The sequence below is a fragment of the Stegodyphus dumicola genome, chromosome 7, assembly GCF_044657685.1.
Source record: "Stegodyphus dumicola isolate Sdum_Otavi_A_Nest chromosome 7, ASM4465768v1".
Classification (NCBI taxonomy): domain Eukaryota; kingdom Metazoa; phylum Arthropoda; class Arachnida; order Araneae; family Eresidae; genus Stegodyphus; species Stegodyphus dumicola.
The window spans coordinates 50,507,425-50,525,697 of record NC_140774.1 but is presented as its reverse complement, the minus strand read 5'-3'; positions in this window follow the sequence as shown (position 1 = coordinate 50,525,697).

Genomic DNA, 18,273 nt, shown 5'->3' with positions numbered 1-18,273 from the left:
ATGAGAACTCTGGAAGACGTAAGCGACTTTTCGCTATGTCTTGGAAATTACAACAGAGACTTAGACAGGGTATAAAAGACCTTTTATTAAAATCAGTAGACTAACAGAAGGCACTGCTCGTGCTAGAACCATCCAGCATTTATGGCATAACTGAAAAGTAATAAGTTAGCTCAAAGGCTACACGGACACAATATGTGTAGGTTGCCTGAAACCTAATATCGCCGTGATAAGCCTACTGGCGAGAATAATGCAACGCCTCAGATAAACTGCTATCGACAGATTCAATTTTAACGTGGTTTTAAGCAGGCGGAACGCGCTTTGATTCTACAGTTGAAAACCTTCCTTTAAGTACTATTTCCTTTTACTTCATTTGAATACGCGCGAACTAGAAATTAGCATTCTAGCAGGAAAGCGAGAAAGCAATAAAGATAATTAACATAAAATAACTGTTAATAAAACTAAATTGACCTTTATCTTTTTTAATCTTTCATGATGAAATATCTTTTGAATTTCAGTCGACTGACCGATCACTCGCCATTTGATTATCGAGCTATTGATGCAAGCTACGATGATCACAGTTGCCTGTTTGGTTGGCTGGAATGGACTACTAGAAAGTACAAGAGTACTATCTGTCCTAAAGGATGACTTTTGCGGAGAATTTTTTAAGATGTACTGGCTCACATGACGTTACACATAGGAAAAATTTTAAAACTCTTATGCAGCCAGCCCATTCGCTGGGATTTGATTTCGGGTTAAACTATCAGCGTTCACCGATTTTACTGCTCGATCAATGGTAGGCCATATTACGCCTCTTGAATCCTATGACCAAAAGCCAAAAGTTTTGGATAATTTCACGCGGTTCTCAATTGATACAGCTAATACAAACTAGATTGTGTTGTGCAACATCCATCGGATATTTGCTCTCAGTCAATATATACGCATTAATTTGTACTATAGCTTGCACACTCCATATTCATACATATGCTGATTGTTGAATCCTATATTCTAGAAGAAGATTACTGCAGATATAGTATGTTATATGCACCACAGTAAGCAGACAATTTTTCACTATAAATTAGCACGACGAAAACTGAACGAGCGCTTAAAAGAAATAAACGCACTTCTTGACGTTTTGCTGCGTTATACCGCACCGGTGACCATCAACTTGTAGGTTACCTATGACAACAGTCTTAACATTTACCAATGGTATTTAGTTCTAAATATTTTTAATCGCTCCATATTGTTGACCATCAACACTAAAGTCGTTGATGACCAGTGGAGTTAACACGGATACCTTCAACTAGATTTATAATACAAGCTGGCATATTTTAAATATGACCTTAGGTTTTATTTGTAATATGCTAGCTGATTATTTTCATGAACATCTGAAACAACATATGAATTAATAAAAGATTTTTTAATGCCATATAATACGGTATTTGATACAGAACCCCTCATTTCGAAATTTCTGAATGAGCCGATCAAGATAGCCATTCATCGACTAAGAAAACTAAATTATTAAAACTTTTAAAGTTTCTTAGAATTATTGCGTGCTTGAAATTCGAGGATCTTTTAACCGAGGGAAAAAATTGATTTTTTTGAATCTTTTCAGTACCGAAATCCACCTTCAAATTTCAGTTCTTTATTTTACTTAGACAAGACTTGACACGATTTTCTAACAATATTACGTTACCTCTCTCCCAGTATTATCAGTAATATGTTATCTACGCATGTTTGTACAACTTGGTTAATATCTGTTTCTAGTTTAGTACCTGTTATTCATATAAATAACATATCAAAATTATCTTTACGTAATTCAATATTATCTTACTTTTATTCTCGAGCTATCCCTTTTTGTACATTTTATTTAATGTCACTATTGCGTTTAATCACATGATTAATTAAATGTAAAGTTTTATTTTTATTCAAGTTCTCGGATAATTTATGTCGAGAAGGATTAACAATAACCACAAAAACAAATCCAACAAATTATCAATACAGAGCAATGATACTTCTGATAAGACATCTTTCTTTATTTGCTTCATAATAATAGCCAGGTAGTAATTATTATATTGAAGAGATCTATCAGTTATTCATTAATCAATTTATTTAAGATCTTATCCCATGAAGAAAGGAGATAGCTTGAGATAGATTCTTAAAGATTTTGTCCTTTTTAAAGGAAGGAGGGGGGGGGGGGTTCTCCTTCTTAAAAAAAAAAAAAATACAGTTTCAGAAAAAAGTAGCCTTTTAATAAATAGTTATTAAAAATGCACAGAAATTCAGCTTTCCCTACTAAACTCATGTCTGACTTCTAACAGGGATGAGACATCGAAAGCCTTGAATTTTACTAGTCGTAGAAGAGATCCGATATTCAAAAACTTGAAACTTCGCTTTTTTTTTTCTTTTTCCCCCCTTTTTCCTTTTTTTTTTTTTTTTTTTTTTTTTTTCTTCTTAAACAACAATTTGAGTTATTGTTAGGATTAGCTCGAGGTGACATCAATTAGTACGGCTCAAAAGTTTAAATATCATTAACTGATTTAATCAAAGCAATATCAACTCATGAAGACCACCTTAGAAGTCATTACAAATTAAAAGATTTATAGCCGTCGCAAAGTGACTGTTTTCTGTTGTCTGCATAGTTTTTACCCCAAAAAGAAGGCATTTCATTAAGATCATTGGTTATTATAACAGTAACATTTGAATACATATTAGCAAAGTATTCTTAATTCATGTAACACATTTTCATATCATCCAGTACTGGGCAATAATATGAACGATTGGAGAACATGTTATATATTAATGGACACCATAATACTTGTCAAAGAATTATTATCCACAGTTTACATCAATGTCCATATCTCTTTCACATAACATTTTGCTGTTTGAATCATTGCACTCACTTTCCTACACCCTTTTTTTAACATCTTCCAAGACATTCCTTCCTTTTTTTAGAACTTCTAGATATATGGCCCTAACCAGAATAGGAATAACATCACATGATTTTTCTGTTCTCTTCACATTAATATTACTATGTTTCAAATAAACCTTTTTAATTTTCGTAATTTCGTTAAACAAGATCAAATCTATAGACATGAACCAGCATGTACGAAATTCACTTTCGGAAGATAACCTTGGATTCAGAGATTTCTAAACAAGAAGTTTTTGACTCACGAGAAAAATTCTCGTCATCTTTACCTAACTCTGAATCTCCTTTGTAATTAACTTTATTTGTGAATTTTGTTCTACAGGTTTCTTTACCATTTATTATCGACGCATCTCATTTTCCACGACCGCAACTTCAAGAACCTAAATACACTTCCTATTTTGTAACTTTTACCAAGATTCCATCTTTAATTTCGTAATTTTTTATGTCGCATTTTTAATCGCTTCCATTTTAGGAAACACTATTCTAATTCTTTTCTTGTAAGACCTAACTTTGATAGAAATGCAAGGGATAACATTCGTGGAATATCATTGTATTAAAAAAGTATAATGTCTATGTTTATTATTTATTAAATTTAATATTTCATTTGTAAAAGTAGCAGAAATATAAACTTAGAATAAAGGGGAAAAAAGAGTTAGGGTCTAAACTGCAAAGAAGGTATGTGGCGGTAAATTAATAATTAAAAAAGCCAAAGAAAAAGAACTGAAGTTAGTAACTAATCAAGAATAGAGGAATTGAGAATACAATAAACTTTGGTTTAAACTTGTAGACTACGATCCAAAATACTAACATGCTCGTTTTTTGCTGCGTTTTTTCAACGTATTCTTTCATCAGGAACGGAGAAAAGCATTTCCTTCTCGTATCTTGAACTCAGTAGGAGACCAGGCCTGCAAAATTCGCACAACGACAATTACGAAACGAGTTCCACCAAAGCTTCTCCCCCCCTTCCTCTGGTGTGGGAAAAGACGTGGAACGTCATAAGCTGCCTCTCTTTCGACTTCTGAGGCCTCTTCAGTAATCGAGACACCTCCCCGTTTCCCAACTTTGAGCGGATATGGTGAACTCAGTTATTAAAAGCATCTCTGGTTAAAAACAAGTAGCCTCGGCCTACATGCGGTTATCCTAGATCCGTTGCAATTTCAGCGAACAGAGAGGAAGAATTTTCAGCGAATGTGACGGCTTCTACACGATCATTTTAGAAGCAATCACACGAAAATTCGTTGCACATGCGGTTGACAAACGAGCAGTTCTGAGAGTCTTTAGGAAAATTGTCAGCTTATATTCAGTCAGTTTAAATGCGTGCACGTGAAAATTCATTGAGTATGTAGCTGACAGAGGGGATACTATAAGAATCTTTTAAAAGGATGTCAGCTTACATGAAACCACGTAGATTGTTTCAAGCGAAAATTGTTGCAAATATGCTTAACAAAGAAGTTACTTTACTATGAAGATCTTTGAGAGAAGTGCAGTTAGAGTAGATACGCTCATACGAAAATTCATCCCAAATACGCTTGACAGAGGAGTAACTATAAGGATCTTTAAAAACGAGGGGATAAACGAAACCAAGTATTACATTACATTTGCAGTCAGGAAAAAAGATTTAAACTAAAAAACTTAAAAATTAGGTAGGCATTCCCATGTTCAAGCAAAACACTTGAGCTATAGTTTACGTTATGGTAGATACTCAAATTAATGCAAACTTCAATAACAAAGATAAATATTTTGCATTATTATTATCTTAAAATATCATTACTATAAACAGATGTGCTACTTGAACGTTCACTATTTCTTCTCTGAATGAAAATAATTAAGTATTTATATGGCATTGCTACATTAAATATTATTTCACTGTTGCAGCTGCTGATTATTCATTCGCTTATGACCGAAATTGAAATATATTTTAGTAGCAGGTAGTGCAACTCATTTGTTGCTGAAAAAATGTCTCCGGGGTGTAAAAATGTAGTAGGCCACTACACTAGAAAGTGTTTCTTCGGATTCATGAAATAAACACTTCCTGCGATATGTATGGCAAAGTAAAAATTTTCAGCTAGTACCTAGAATACCAGTCTTTATCTGAAAAAAAAAAAAAAAAAAAAAAAAAAAAAAAAAATTAGATGGCATGGCTTGAAGATGGGATAACTTAATATAACGATTTATGTATGCATAAACACACGGTTAACTTACCACTGAATTTCTACATGTGCGCATTGATTATATTTGTATTTTACTTGCTTGATTTTAAAGCAACACATATTTGCAAATGCTGATCAATTACTCAATTAGTTTTAGCTGACTATTGTGTTATAATTTTCGATATACTTCTGATACGATGTGTGTGAAAAATTTTGCTCTTATATGATTTCTTTAAGAAGTTGTTGTTTCCATGACGAAAAAAACTGCTGTTTTCACGAAGGTTTAAATATAAACCTATAATATTAAAAATTATTTTTTTAAATTTTACTTTGAATGCGCATATCATGTTCTTCCCGCTCCTCTAATCTGCTAATTAAGGAAACCTACAGTTATTCAGTATAGCTGTATGTATTCTTATGCTTTTTAGAGAGAATCATTCTTTTTCCATTATGTATAGTAGATATACTCTTAAAATTTAATCGATCATCAGCAAAGCTTTTGTACTGGATTTGTTTGGGTTGTGCCCGGAGGCAATCTCACGTTTGATCAAACATTCATGTTACGAGCGAGAGACAAAATCTTTATGAAAAAAATATACATATTAAACTTAACTATATTAACGCTTTATGAAAACCTAAATCTAAATTTGTACAGCTGTTTTAGAATTTTATAACAACTAAAATGATAAAATAAGTTAAAAAAATTATTTAAAAACAGTCTTGATTTTTTAAACTTTCTTGTAACTTATTAACTTTTGTAACTTTTAAAACTTATTAATTTTCAAAAAATTGAGCCGATGAAAATTAGAAGGTGATAGCAAGCGACGATTTAATGAACTGTAGGAAAATGAATTCTTATTTATTACAAGTCCTTCAAGAAAATCGTTGCGCGCTGTTTGTGAAAGCAGTCTCTCAGGTAACAGAAGTCGTGATGTCAAAAGAATCCATGAGAAATATCGCATTAAATCAGAAGAAAAGAAGTTAGCTTACGAGTCTGAAGTACGGAGAAAACATGTGGTTAAGGAAAAAGAAAGCAATAAAGAAGAGACATGTTTGCTGTTGTTGCGACTTATCTCACAATAAAAAAGAGACATTTATGTAACGAAGTTTGGAAAATATGGCAATTGGTAATATTGGAAGTTTCTTATAAAATTGCCTTTTTGTTAGTTAGAAAATATAAATCATGGGTGATGGAAAAGAAGCAGTTCAGTGTTGTCTAAAATTTTAAAAATTATAAAGTTTATAAAGTTTTTAAATAATTTTATTATAAAGTTTTTAAGTCGTTATCCATTAAGTATTACTGCATTACACATGAATAGCCACTGAGCTGAATGGTTGTAGAATTGAAGCAAGTTATGTTTAACCCTCATGCTCCAAGAGTTAAAAAGAAGAGAACTCAGTGAATATTGCGAATAGTTAAATATCAAATACGGTAATCTCATCTTTACTATGAGGTGCGCTAGCTTTCTAGAGGGCAAGGTCTCGGTAGATTTAGAAGATTAAAATTGTGTTCGTAATTTTCTGGAAGAGAAGAATGAACTGCATGAGGAAGCAGGCTTGTTGTGTGATCACATGACCTGTTATGTGATAAGGAATGGTTATTTGATCAAGCATTTTAGTAATATTACCAGCCAACTCAGTAATCTGAATCTGAAACTTCAGGACAAGTACAAGTTATTTTTTAGCTTAGCAAATGGCATTAATGCATTCAAAATGAAATTAAAGCTTTTCATTTCAAATTAGAAAAAGTCGGTTTCCATATTTAAAAGAGCATACTGAATCTGTTGAAGATAACAGCAGCTTTACGGAATATGCTGAATTATTCCAAAAGTCCTTTAAAAGTTATTTTAGCGATTTTTACGAATAAAAAGAACTACGTAGTACTTATATCTCTTTCTTTAAATCTTATCTTTAAATCTCTTTCTCACTTGCTGAACAAACTTGAAAATGCATACAAACATACAAATAGAAAGTATTGATCTCGAAACTAATTCTTTATTAAAAACGAAATTTAATGAATTTCTGCCATTCAGCTATTGACTATTTCTGCTATTGATATAATTAATTTCTGGTAATCTGCAATTTTTTTACAAAGTACAAAAGTAAACAAATTTTTTTTTCATTAATGAATATGATTAAGAACAAGCTACTGTTGGGACTGCTTTCTGAAACTAATTTAACTTGTATTTAAACGTTACAGCTTAGCAAAAGCAAAGCGATTTCAGAAATATCAGTAAAGTTATTAATATTAACCTTTTTTTCGAATATACAAATATATAATAAATCATTTTATGCATTACTCTTTCAATATCCGTAACACCAAGTTTTAAAAGGAGTGAAAAGGAATTTAAATTTCTATGGCGCATCTTAACTAAAAGAAAATACTGAAGGATAAACTGTAAAAGACTGGCTTGGTCTTCATATTGCAGAATGTAAACTGCCATTTATTATAACATCATTACTTCTATTTTCAGCCTCTTATTTTATAACAACACATTTTTCAAATGTTCTTCTCTAAACTTGAAGATGTCTTTTTGTTTCAGATACGGATACGATAAGCAGGATGTTGCAGGCTGAAAGGAGATTCGTCAGAAAAGAAAATGTTCTACAATCTGTTTATCCGTTCCAGGATTCAGCATCCTTCTGCAACCACATACGCCTGTGGTATAGTTATAGATGTACTTGTTTTGCATCTCATTTAAGGACGCACTATAAAAGGCTCACCCATTTAGTCTAGAATTACCAGGCAGGTGTCATAGGATCGCACGCAAGGCGCGGAGCGAAGAGCCGAAGAAGGACCAGTTGTTACGCCGCTACTCAGAAGGCCGAAGTCACCTACCCTTCAGAACAATACTGGCTGCTCTTTCGGATACCAGGGACCGGGTCCGCGAATTTTAAACCCCCGGCGCCGAGGCTACCAGAATACTGATCACTGCCAGCATATTAGTCGTTCCCCAGAAAAGTGCCTGTAGTATAGAGTGAACAGTAATCACAGCAATAGACGCCTTGCAAACTCTCTGCAGACAATGTCGAACTGTACGTGCAATCCCAAGTTCTTATGGAACAAATCCTAATTTTTGTATTAGAAGTTTTGACGTTGCTGTGCGATCCGTCATTGCCATGCTCATCTTCTCCTCCGGTGATGTGGACGTGGATGATGCAGCCACTCCGATCGGTAGTCTGCCCCATTTAACACACATCGACTCCATATTTGCCTCACAATACCACACCAGCATCGATTTCTAGGAAGACCAATGTGGAATCTCGATAAACCATAATTCTTCTTTTACGAAATTCAGAAACTTGTAGGAATGATGCCGTTTTTCTCGATGAGGCATTCTGAAGTTTTTAACGTAAAATAACTGCCGGAAAACACACAATTCCAAAACTTGAAGCAGCATATTATTCCGACCTTCTTAAAAGTACTCTTAGGTGGCATTACTGATGCACACGGCTAATACTGTATTTGCATGTCATATCGAGATCCATGTATGATGCAGATTTCAAGTCTATTATGCGCTTCCTTAGTGGTATTGCATTTTGGATGGCCAGTAGTGAAAAAATAGGAATACTGACCAACTCATTGTAATACCACACGAAACAATTGCAGCTACCCAATGAACGATACATAAAGCAATGTAATCCACAATAACAGCAAAGAAAAGCGCTGCACTGATAGTGGCGAACATATAAAAATGTAGCGTTAAAAAAGGGGAGAAGAAAGAAATAGTATTATTATGATAAATATTTATCTGCTCGGTAAAGCAAATAAATATTTCAATTTTATTTCACAGCGTTAATTTCTATCCAAGCTGTCTAATTTTGTATTTTACCATAAGAAAAATATTCGGATATTATTTTATCCCCCAAATATAACATTTGAAAATAAGCAGTTGTGAAAGATACGCGCTTCAACAGGTAGTGAAGGATTTATGCAGGGTCCCGTTTCATCTGAATTTGTTTTTTTGGGAAGGTGGCTTATTGATCTTAAGATAAAAGATATGTTCATTATTTTTTAAAATTAATTAATAATTTGGGGGTACTTCAGAATTTCGAACTCTCGCGATTGCAGCTGGAATGACCTCATAAATCTGCCTCCAGTGACAGAATATATATATTACCTAGTAGAGTCCAGTGAAAGAACTTCTGTCTGTATACTGGAATAGCAGGAAACTGTACAGGAGAAGGGTTAAAGTACCCTTTATTAACTATCTAAAATTTACAATGCGTCAACTCGACACTAACAAACTTCGCCTCTGCTTAGGCGAAAAGTCAGATAATTGAAACTAAAAGTTGAAATATTAACAAGTAATAAAACTAGCCTACAGGGCTCAACGAGATCCCGTAACTTAAACCCCCTTCTACGCTAACGGCAGCAAAGCGCAAAGCAATAAAATTAAGCCACTTGAACCAGCAATAAGCAAACTTACACTGCGGGGGGGGGGACAGTTCTATATCTTTCGTTCTACTGGGCCGATTGACGAAATTCAAATTCCGTTCTTCATGTCTCGAAAGCGCGACTTAGTATATATATTAAATTTATATATAGCTCTATTCTAACATAGTTATTCTGACACAAAATCGAACTTTTTCTGAAATAACATACCAATTTTTTTCCATATTTCGATTCTACGACTCAAATTATGTCTAAATATGAAATTTTGTAAGATTTGGTGCGAAATTTACGGAGAAATTCACAAATTTATGTTGGCGCTCTTTTTTTTTTTTTTTTTTTTTTCCCCAGTTTGTGGCAAGAATAGTTCACTTGGTGAACTTGTCAATATATGGCAACCTATTTTCCTTTCCCGTGAGCAGGAAAAAAGTCACAATCGTTCCTTGTATTGTAATCGCGAAAAGTTTCAGGCAGCATATTTCAACGAAAATATCCATTTTGACCGCTATCGAATGCAATTTAACGATGTTTTTGAGTGATATCTGTACGTAAGGACAGAATAAAATACTCTTTTCCTTCAAAAAAATTATAAAACTGCTTTAAAATTAATTCTGAACAGAATTTTTCGTGGCGTCTGTACGAACGTACGTACGTACGTGCGTACGTACTTATCACGCATAACTCAAAAACGAATCGCCTCAGAACGTTGAAATTTTGTATATAGGACTGCTATAACATGTAGATGTGCACCTCGTATTTTGGTTGCAATCGGCGGCAGCAAACGTATATAAATATATTTATATATATATCCACTCTGTTACTCGGCTCAGTGATCTCAGTTTCTTTCTCTTATATGATTGTAAATTGTACATTTTTTGCTTTAAAAATGTTTGTATTATGTTGTTTTTATCTTCCGGTTAAGGTTTTTATGCCTTTAGTGAATCTGTATGCAATATTTTTAGAATTATCAACAATTTTAAAGTTGTCTAAGTGCTGCTAAGCCTTTTTTTAATGGCGGCCATTGATGTTTACATTTGAAACAGGAGACTAGTGGATTTGTTGCCAATCTAGAGAAATTTAGCTTCGCAACAACAAAGATAACACATTCATTTATTATTGCCAATTATAGCATGCTTAATTCCTTCTGGAATTTTTTCGAGGAAATAAGTGTTTAAGATTTACTTAGTAATTTTTAATATAGATATTTTGAGTTTTTATGTATTTTTGCCTTCTCGCGAAGTGAGAACCGAATTAATTAAATGAGAAATACTCAATCGTCTGTGAAAAACTGTTTCTTTTTTGTTTTGTTTGCTTAATTTCTTTTATACATCATTCTAGCTTTAATATAGTATTTGAATAGAACATGTGGCAACGATTAGATAATTCTATTTTTTAAATGATATAAATTTTGTCCATTATGAGTTATAATATGAACGAAATATATAAGTTAACTGTTATATAATTATTAATGCTGTTAAGTGAATCTAGCGCAAGAGTGTCGCTATGGTAAACAAATACTAGAGTGAATTTTAAAGAATGCATTTATTCTATTGTGGTTTATGCGCTGTCAGCGAAGTAGATTTAATTCAGTCCAATAAGTTTAAATGAAATGCAAGAAAAAATGCGTATAATTTAATATTCCGTACAAGGAAGTCATATGGTGTACACATCAGATTTTTTCAAATAATGTTCTTTATATTATATTTTTAATTATGATTGTTATTATTTTAAGTAATTTTTTCTTTTTCGAATTTCATTTTAATTGTTTAACTTGCACGGTTTCTTTCGAATAACTGTTTTAAAAATTTCTATTTACCCATTCGAACTGCGTAATTTAAATAAAAGGCGCATCGTTTATTTTTTTTTTTCTTCAAATAATTTTCTTTTTCTTTTTTTGGTCATAGTTATTAGTTTAAGTATTTTTTAATTTTTTATTTTAATTGTTTGTGTTGCATTGTCTCTTCAGATAATTGTTTTAAAATTTTCTATTTATTTTTCGCATTGACCATTTTAAATATATTTATTAATATAAATTTTCCAAGATTTTATTTTATTTATTTGAATTGCGTTTCTTTCGGAAGAATACTTTGTGTCCCAGACTACGATGCATCTGAAAACTGAATATATTAAAAGAAAAAATACAGTAAAGCACAGTTAACACGCCTTTCAATGTTCCGTTCAGAAAAGATATATAAATGAGAAAGATGTATGACCGGCATTTTAACTTAGGATGACTTGCATATATTACTTTAAACAGCTTTAACATTGTGCTCATTGCTTTACACAATTTTGTCATCCTACATTTAGTTTCTTAAAATGTTATTCATATTTTAGTCAAATATATTATTTTTGAAATCGCAAGAATCAAACATCATAAGATTAAAAAGTTTTAAATTCAAAAAAATAATAAATTTTATGCAAAAATTTATTTTTTCTTCTTAATGGCTTGCTTTTTTTCTTCAGGCATTCTGCAAGTATTTTAAAAAGCATGCAACGTTTCAAAACATCTTGGTATTTGTGACATTCATTTTAAATAAAATTATCGCCTTCCATTTCATAAAGGCACACGAACGGCCGAACGGTAAAGTCGCTGAACACTCGTAGTTCGCTCCGGGGTTCGAATCCCGGCGAACGGGCTGGTTGCATGGCCGTTTACGTGGTTTTTCTCATTGTAATGTGTATGCCAGCTGGTTTCCCTTAGAAAGTTCTTTACCTAGGCATCCCTTCTTTTAGGGCAGATAGCCCTGCTTTGCCGTAACTTAATAATCCAATTCAATCCATTTCATCAGTATATAGTCAGAGCCTTTATCAGTCTTCAGTTCTTTATCAGTCATTTTAAAGGCATGAGATGAAAGAGAAGACTGGTTTCATCAAGAACGTCTTTAGGTGACATCCACATACATCACTGGATAAATTCCTGAATATTCAAATAATTCGACTACGAAATCATGGGATTCTCCGTTTATGAAGTATGATGTTCTATAACGTAATTTAAATTTATACAAACATATAGTCTAAAAACAATCGCTCTTCACTTTAATCTGCAATGATATCGTTTTTGTCTTTTCCGTTAGTCCAAGCTCAGTTGATGGTATTTGTTGGTGTACACGTCAAAGCATTTTTTTTTTTTTTTTTTTTTTTTTTTTCCTCTTTGAACACTCAAATTCCTTGAAGTATTCTGAAAGTATATTCAAAAGCATCCCACTTTTCGAAATACCTTAGTATTTCTGACTGCCAAATTCCCTTTTCAAATATTTGCTTACTTTTCTCCCTAATTTTCTTCTTTCCTTCTACATTTATTTTCAGTGCTTACCACAAGAAAATTAAGATTTATCGATTGTTACACTTCCATAAATTTTGCATTCTTGCCAATTCCTTAAAAATATCAATAAATCAACTGCGTTTCAGTTGAAGATAGCTTTTCCTTTTCTAGGCATTTTAACCATAAATAAAGTTTAAATTAAGTTATGTTAGAATAGTGCTATATATAAATCTAATTTATATCCTAAGTCGCACTTTTGAGATATGAAAAACGCAATTTGAATTTTGTCAATCGCCCAGTAGAAGAGATATAGAACTGTGCCTTTTTTTTTTTTTTTTTTTCTTCCCGCAGTGTACCTACGGCAGAGATGGCGATTAAAGCCTTACTCTCCTTTTCTCCTACCGAAACTCGGCTTTTAACTACTTCCTTCAAAGTAGAAAATTTGCATTTCCTTCCGCGCGCTACAACATTTAACTATTCTGGCACTGACAATTAGGGGAATGAAGGCTTACAGGAAAGGTCTAAACTCAAACTTAAAATTGTTAGTTAAAATAAATATAAATCCCTACAACCTTATAAATTGTACTATGTGCCATCTGTTATTATAGTACTGGGTATTATAATATTCGCTTTTACGTATTGTATAACAATAAGGTAATACCTAGAATATGTTTTGTTATATGTGCATAAGTCATTTGAATAGTCCTAGAAGATATTATATTCCCCCAAAAATGGGGAGAGGAGCAACAAGTTTAGAAAGCTTGAAAATCTCTGTTACAGGGATTCATCTAAGAGAGGAAGAGTTAGTACCTGGGGTACGTAACATACGTTGTTAAAAACAATTTTATTAATTTAAACCGATGCTGAAAAGATCCAGAAAAATTTTCGGCTACACATATTATAAATTATTACTTATATTTAAAATTACAATGATTAGATAAATGATTAACATAAAGTCAAATTGCTGATTACCATCAGAACTTCACTCACTGGTGACAGTCAGTAACTGGTGACTTGCGGATCGACTGTCACTGGTGTGGGGTAGAGTATTCAATTTAGATAAAATTACTAAATTAAAATCAAGTCAAAGAATAGTCCACTGATGTGCCAAGGGCGGTGGTGTGATGATAACGGATGTGGACTGATGCAATAATTTTAGACAGATTAAACGCTGTTGACAAAAAAATTATGGTTACTCATGTGGGGTGATTAGTAAATTCACGTAATTTATGAAAACAAAATTAAACTCAAAGATTTTGATGACTGTCTAGAGCGTTGATAAGTGTTGACCTATGAATTGATGATCATTAGTGATCTTACTGCTTAGTGCAATAACAATAACTACTTGGCGCGAATAATATATAAGTAATCGCATAACATAACGTAACATAGCATAATATAATGATCCAAACATTCTGGAAAAACGTCGCAAGGTCATATAAAATTAAAACATATAAATTGAATTTCTTTGATAGTGTTAAATTCTTTGATAATTTTTCAGTAAGATAAACAGTTTTTGGAATCATATAACATTCAACGGCAGCAAAGAAACGTGACACTTACCGGTGAAATATAAACTCTTCTTTTCTCCATTATATGAGATAACAACAGTACTTCCGAAAAGTTGAAAATGTACATGCTTTCTTGGATGCGTTCCATCTGCTTAAAAGGAGTTGAGCCAAACACTCTGGCTCTCCATTCTTAACCTATTTTCTATAAAATGTAGAACTGAAAAGATCATTTCCATTTTATGTTTTAAGACAACGTTTCACTCCTGCAGCAAACTTAATTCATCGATCTGCTTAAGATCCTAAGTTTTACCTCCTTGAACATTTTATCGTAATTTATAAACTTAAAGTTGCAAATACGCTTGTGTACGTCACCGTATATCAAAAAAGCAAAGATTATTTTTAATTGACCTTGATTTTTCTTGTTTTTTTGATTAAAATACAAAGGTGATTTGAAGAAGCCTACCCTTCATTACACCGCAAAAAATCTACGACTTCAGTTTTATAATATATTGGTCTACAACTTACAAGCCTCCCGACTGGTATAGTGGTTAACGACGTTGACTGCCGTACCGAAGGGCCCCGGGTTCGAATCTCGGAGAAGTCATGGATGTTCGTAAATGTAAAGAGTCTGTGTGGCATGGGGGGCACTCCACATATGCGGCGAGCCAAAAGCCCTCTCGAGAGGTTGTTGGTAGGGAAAGAGCTTGCGAGAACCTCGGACTCAACTCGGTGCTCTCTTTCAAAATTGGAGGCGGAAATGAGCAAAGTCGTACTGCCACCTGTATGGTGCTCAAGGCTATTGCCAGCGACAGGCCCAGTCTTGCACTCTTTGCCACGATGAATATCAAGAACTTGCTCTGATGTGACTGCTAGACAAGTGAGATAAGTCACAACAGCAACTTACGATGTTCTGCATTTTAGGAAATGAAAATAATTTTATTTATCCACTATCTTCAATTCGAATGAATGCAGTTATCTTGACTTGAAGTAGGAAAGCACCCACAGACTTTAACACTTGACATAAGTCTCATAGTTTTGCTTCTTAAACACTTTTCAATTATTTTCGCATTAATTCTGAAACTAATATGTTTTAATTTTCACTCTTTCTTTTTTTTATTTCCAATTCTTTTTAATTAACGTTCAAATATTGTTTGTTTTAAAACATGAGTTGGATACAAAATTTTTAATTTTACTTCTTGGATACACAATGGTTTGCATTCAGAATTAATGATGAGTTGAAGGTTCTGATGAAGTTTTGTAGTAAAATATTAAAAGCAAATTTCTTTCTCTATTTTTTTTTCAAAAGGTAATATTTGATTTAATATTTTGATAGTTTTTAAACCAGTTTACATTAAAAAAAATGCAGGGGGGAGAAAAAAAACCCTCCGGAATTTTTCACATTGAAATTCTTTCTGAAGTGTGTTTTAATAATTCAAGAGTAAAGGTTTAGATTTCTGAGCTGGCAGCAACAGATATTATTTTTATTTAAAAAGAAAAGTCATTTTTTTTGGTAATTTTTCTTATTTTTACTTTCTTTACTTAAAAAAAAAAATTAGAGGTAGTTTTTTCTGAAAGATGTGGGCGTGTAATCCAAAATTTTAGGATTTCAAGATACGCTCCTCCTTTTTTCGCTTTGGCTTGTTTTACACTCACGTCCATAAATTAAGGATAATGCAAAATCAGGCAAAGGAAGAGTTAGAAGCAAAACAAATTTGACTTATTTATAAAGCTTATTTATTAAATAAAAGGTAAAGAGCAAAAAAAGATGCTATATGTTTGATATTATTAAAAAAAATAGCGATTTTTTCTCCCTGGAGCAAATTACAAAAAAAAAAAAACCTATTTACAAAAAATCAATATTACATGGTTGATATGATTGTTAATACATTGTATGTCTCCCAGACGATGCAATACAGTCCGTACAACGCGTAGGCATGCTGAGTATCAAATTATCGATCTGATCTTGGGGGATATTACACCACTCAAAAAGCAATGCTCTCCAAAGTTCCGGTAGACATGTAGGGGGAGGTTGACGGGCTGCAACTCGTCGGCCAAGCATGTCCCACACGTGCTCTACTGAATTCAAGTCCGGTGAGAATGCTGGCCAGTCCATACGGGTGATATCCTCCGATTGAAGGCATTAGCTTACGATGTTTGCACGGTGAGGACGGGCGTTGTCATCCATAAGCACAAATCGTGCGACCATGGCGCCCCGAAACAAACGTACATGTTATTCCAGAATGACGTCCCGATAGATTTGGCTTGTCATGGTTCCAATTTGAACATGCAGGTCAGTTCTGGAACTCAGAATAATTCCACCCTAAACGAGCACTCCTGCACCACCGTAACGGTGTCGTTCGTGGTAACGGGTATCTGGAGCTCTCCATATGAAAGTCCGGCGAGAATCAGACAGCAAGCTAAAACTGGACTCGTCGGAAAACATCTCACAAGCCCACTGTTGCGGTGTCCGCAATGCATGCTCTCTACTCCAGTCTAACCGCAGGCGACAGTGAATTGCAGTAAGTGGAACGCATCTGACAGGTCTACGAGCATATAGACCATTCTGCCCTAAGCGTCTGTACACGGTCTGCCTTGAAATTGTCGTACTAGTGGCTGAAGAGAGCTGACGAGACAGGTCTGAGGCTGTGCTCTGCCTGTTTCTTTTGGCAGTAACTGCCAAATACCTGTCCTCATTCGGCGTTATAACTCTGCGGCGACCTGTGCTGTAACGTCTATTCACATTACCATCATCTTGGAATCGTTGCCAAAGCCTGGAGATGATACTCTGGGCAATTCCAAGTTCGTCTGATACTTCCAGTTGGGTACGCCCACATTCCAGACGGCCGATAATTCTACCACGTAAAAAATCATCCAAATGCGTCCTTTGTGTCATAACTATTCGGTTATTTCACTAAAATGCTTATAAAGCGCCTGCGAATAATTTTACTTCTTTGCCTCTATTCCTTATATATCACTCTCTTACACTCTCGTCATTGTGACATATCATCGGTGTCATATGGTTACTTCTGAAATTTGCATATGATTCTTGAAGATGTGTGTAGTGATTTTACAGGTGATATATTTATTTTAGAGTTCGATTTCCGCGTGACTCCGAATTATCCTTAATTTATGGACATGAGTGTAACACATTATCAAAGCCAGGTTTGTAAGTAAAAGGAAAATAAGTACCTTTGTTGACGATTCTTTGGCATAAGAAAGACAACTTAATTAAAAAATTGCTTAAAATGAAGCCAATGTAAATTTTAAAAATCAATTTATTCAATACTTTCAGCTATTGATGAAACCACATCTGGCAACTGAATGTTTTCTGCTAAAATAATTTGACGAATGTACAGCAGCTGAACATTTCCTTTCATTTTTGTTTTACATTGCCCAGAATATAATGTTATTAACTGGCTAGAATGAGTTAATGTTTACCTTGCTAAAATATAGCATATCAAGCATACTAACAAAAATTTAAATCAGTCGGCTGAAAAGAAATGAATATTTTAGATAAGATGCCTCTTCATTGGCCTCACCTAAAGACCCAAAATGACTTTTACTACTCAGATAATGACAATAATTTGCGATAAAGCTTACAGTCATATTCTCGTTAAGCAAACGTATGCAAATTTATCTTGTAAAATATCATCTTGATGTTTGAAAAATATCATAAATCATATATTATCAAAAATAATTACCAATCGCTTATAGTAAACGGCTTATTGTTTATAAATATTATCGTAATTTTGTTTCCTAAAGTTATGTATTATTATACTATAAATAAAATTATTAGTTGGCACAAACTAATCGCTTATTAACATTTAAACATATTTGCATTTCCCATAAATAAGTCTCGTTCTGGAAACTATAACACAATTCGTTTCACTCTCATACGATAAAAATTGATCCGGATATTTAATTTAAAAGCTCGAGATCATATTCAGGGGTCGTATGCAAACTGAAGAGCGAAATGTTTGGAACTGTACGTACATTGCTTTGCAGAACGTCATGAAAAGTGTATATCAATA